Below are 4,723 nucleotides of genomic sequence, written 5' to 3' on the forward strand. Positions count from 1 at the left end.
AAGTTGGCTTCAGGCATTTTCTGGGACACATGGCTCCCATGCCTGGCCGTGTAATGGATTTTCTGAGACACGTGGCTCCCATCCAAGTGGGCGTGCACGGAGACGCCGGTGCAGCCAGCCCACGCCCAATTTTTTTCCATCCCAACAACTAGATCGTGGTTCCAAAAAAAAAAAATACATACATGGACTATGTAATCAACACCCAGAAAGTCCCCGACATCTTTGCAAGGACTGTCCATATGCAATATAAGTTTGGAACAAAGTAATCCAATGCTCGTGCCAGTGAACAACATTCTGAACAACATTATAAATGGTGGTGCCGGTGAGATTTCCACGTGGCCACGGACGCCGTTGTTGCCATGGATGCCATCTACGAGGGCGTCGACGCCTGTGTGATGTCAAATGACCATTCTCATATTTGCTTGTGGCAGATGTATCTGTGGCTTCAATGGGCAGACCCAGCCTTATTTTGGGTAGTCCGAGGCCTACCATAGATTTTAGCTAAAATTATTATTACTAGCGAGATTTAGAAAGTCCAAATTAAACGTCTAACATTCTTAAGTATTTCAGTCCCTAGAGCATCTCTCCTCTCCGGTTGGTGATGGATTGCACTTGGTGTCCGTTGTCTCTGGGCGAAAACACGAGCGCTGACATGGTGCCAGTGTTGACCTTGTGGTTGACCTAGTCAATGATCGGTCTGGAATATCCATCTTCAATCTAGCGGTTGAGATTGCTTCTCTTCTCTCCTCCCTCTCTTCTTCCGGACAGAGCAGCCCAGCCTAAGGCCTTGGCGGCAGCGCATGAGATTGGCTGAACGTTGACCTCCGCCTGCAAGCAGGGATAGGGGACGCGGGGGCGACTCAATGGCATATATCCAGACGAGGTCGTGTGAGCTCGTCTGGCCAGTCCTTTGCTCCGAGGAAGGAGCACAGGCGGCTCTCAGTTACCCAAGAAGCAACATGCGGCGCTAGGTGTGCGTGGCGCCATTGATCAAGGGAGCAGTGCACACACCAGCAAACATACATCGACCCAAGAGTCGTTCTCTCAACCAGCCTATTTTTCTTACCTCTAAGTGGCAGAGCCAGGGGCTGGCAGGGGCCATGGGACACCCTAACATATCACACCAATATTTTTTACTAGTATAACTTTATTTATATTAAGAGGGAGAATATAACAAAATTCTTTTCATATATACCTATTAATATCTTTTAGATAATAAAATTATACAAAGCACAACTATATGATAAAATCATTTATATGAGCACATCCAAAAGACACTAGATAATAAAAATCATCCTTATAAGCGCATCCAAAAAACTAGGCAGGTCGATCTTGAGATTTAAGAAATCATCGTAGAGCTACTGTCACCTGGCAAGCTGCCTACCAATGAAAGAATATCGCCTTAAATCCTAGAATACATATATAAGAAAATGTGACCAACCATGTCTAGGTAGTCGATGAATTAACAGTGTCAAGTGGCCGCTAAAATGACCTATATGTCCCTGTCTATATTAGAACTATGTGGTGTCAAATAAAGGAAAGCATGTTGTCAATAAAGAAGAGATTAGTGGTATCAGAAATATACTTGTGAAGTAAAACATGGGTTTTTTTACAAATGAAGGTTACAAATAATTATTCAATAAATTTTTAATACTAAGATAACAGTAGTGTGGCACACTAATTGCATGCATAAGCTTCACAAATAACATCACCTCATCACCATACTAAAAGTGAGGCTCCACATCTTTCACACCTCACATTAACTATACAAAGCCAAACAATAGGTCCACATATACATATACATACACTATATTGCTGTACTAGCCATGTCTAATAATCATATAGAACTATTGACGTGAACATCGTATAAAGTCATATTCAGCAATGGGATAATAAAACATATATATTAAAATGCATTGCTTTATTAATATGATTTCAATTGTATTACAAAAGAAGATATCTCATGAATATGTCGTATACAGAGTGAGCATATACAAATCGAAATAAAAAAGATCTCGACATTAAGCTATCAATATGACGACAATTCTAGCTCCTGTACTGATATTGTAAAATTAGGTCTTCTTGCCTTATGAGCTATCCAAAAATAAGAGATATTCAACTAACTTCCAACCTGTAATGACAATATACTTTGTAAGTACTGCACACGACAAGTACAGTTGAATTACTGACTGAGGAAAACAGAGTCAATGTACTGAAATTTCAATATGTACTTCTAAGACACAGTTCACCGACTATATCTCCGTTCTGCACACATATAGTTAGTTCTGCACACACATTGCACTTCAGTTCACCGCCCCACGCCCTCCGCGCCATGCCTAGCGCGAGCCCCCCAGGGCGCCGTCGGGAGAGGCCGCCTCCACCCCACCTCATCTTCTTCTCTACATGCTACATCGGCCTCAATCGATCTAGGGTTTGGAGAGTTTTTTTCAGAGGAAGATGAGAGACCGGCTCGGAGAAGGGAGAAGGGAGAAGGGGCGACGGTGACTGGTTAATTTGCTAGGGGCATTTTGGTCCTCTTTTAAAATTACAAATACGGTCAAAACAAGTCAACTAACAGATCTATGAAAGAAATGGATGGTAGTGCTATATAGGCAAGGAATTTTTAACTAGATGCTAGATAAAGAACATCGATTTCGAACGTGCCTTAAAAGAAAGACCGATTTTTTAGTGCCAAATAAATAATTCTTTCAATCATATATCAGCTTAACTGGAGTACTTCCTAGCTAAGAGATGCTCATTTTTTAATGCAACGAGTGTGGTGTCCGCGTTTTCAAATACGCTGAACTAAACTTTTTTTTTTTGGAACGCAACTGAACCAAACTAATAACATTGGCTTTTTTTTTAAAAAAAACTACTAGTGTGCCCGTGCTAACGCTCTGGCTCAACTGGAAAGTAAACTCAATTAGCCAATAACCCGCTTTGCAAATTTCTTTTTCAAGTGCAAAAACGATGAAAGGATCAAGGTTCCTTTCTTTAACGATTGTGGGGTAAAATACAAAACAAGTTAACATTTGTAAAAAATAAAACGAATAATCAGATTCATGTCTCATATATTGTATAACCAAATATTTTTGTCACATAATAAATGTCACATATGGACTAATCCTTTGAGGAGGCGACAACCTCATTGGATTCACCCAACGACGACTTTCTCCATCCCCACATTATTTTAAACTCAAGGATACAAAGAAAACAAACATTTTTATCAAATAAAGAAATATGAAACACTGTAAGGAAATATGAAACACTGTGGCGTACATAATACACTCGGCATATATTATTTTGAAGTTTGAACAACATGAAGTCTGGCTGGCTGGCATCCGACCCGTCACTTATTTGTTTTACGCGGCGTATATAACGGCGTACGCCAAAAGCCAAAGCAAACATAAAACATACATTACTTGGTAGAATATATAGCAGCACAAGCAACCCGGCATACATATACAGCTCGTTCGCCTGGGCTGGGGCTGGCTGGGCTGGCTGGCCAGCCCCCTCCCATGAGCACTGTAGCAGCGAACCAGCCAGCAGTATCACTCTCTCACGTAAACGAACCAGCAACGATACGAACCAGCCAACCGAACAAGCCGATAGTTTACGATTTGTTAGTCATCATCATATCAGAGGTAAATAAATAAATAATAAAAGAAAGAAAGAGAAGTAGAAAACACACCGGCCGGCAGATCTATGTGTATCTTATTAAAGTCGGCAAGGGGTTAGTTGTTATCCTGTCAATAATTGGTCTCTCTATTGATGAGTACGAAGTATAACCGAGATCTCTCTCGATTTCCACATGTTAGCCCGTGTTGAGATTTGTACTGGTATATATGAACAACTTAGAGATTTGCACCGGTATATGCGGATAACTTGGAGAAATATTTAATTTGATTAGATTTGATGACAAACGGATCAAGATTTCGGTTTATAGTTTGATTAGTTAGGCCATCAATTGATTTATGTAATAATAATAATTTTTTTCTAATAAAATTACGTCGACAACTTAAGGATGGAAATATTTATATTTATTTATTAGGCAATGGTCCAAGTTTCGAAGACCCGTAATACTATGTTTACTATTTCTTTTTTTATCTTTATAAGAAAAAATAGAGTTACATTTAAAAACAAAAAAAAATCACGAAAAGAGTGGCACGGGACGCCACAGTCCTGCAGCAGGGGCAGCAAGACATGGACTACGGAACATCTCCGAACAAACTGGACAAAAAAAAAACGAGAGAAGAAAATGAGACGGAAACGAGAAAAAGAACGCGGACAGAAAACGGTTTGTTCGGCCTTTTGGCCTGCTAACTGAAAATCGATTTTTATAGGTGGTTCAGCGGTTTTTAAAACCGTCTCTAAAAACCAATTTTAACCACCTCTAAAAATCTTTTCTTTACTAGTGTGGGCCGCGCAAGCACGCTGGTCTGTGATGCCCCGCAGGCCCACTTATCTACCAGCTTGATCTGAACCATTGATGCCAATCGGACGTCCTCAGGAACAAAACCAATCCGTCGCTGTTCCAAAAAAAACCCTAGCTTCACTTTCTCTTCTTCCTCCGTCCTTCTCGCGTCGCGCAGCTGAGAGAGCATGGCGGACGAGCAGGTGGCGCCGGTGTTGGAACGCGCGGAGCCAAGCTGAGGGGTGCCACCGACTGGAGCGCGCACGGCTGGCAGACCCGTGTCGCCGCCAAGCCGCTCGCCGGAGCTCG

This window comes from Miscanthus floridulus, chromosome 15 (assembly GCF_019320115.1).
Source record: "Miscanthus floridulus cultivar M001 chromosome 15, ASM1932011v1, whole genome shotgun sequence".
NCBI classification, from domain to species: Eukaryota; Viridiplantae; Streptophyta; class Magnoliopsida; order Poales; family Poaceae; genus Miscanthus; species Miscanthus floridulus.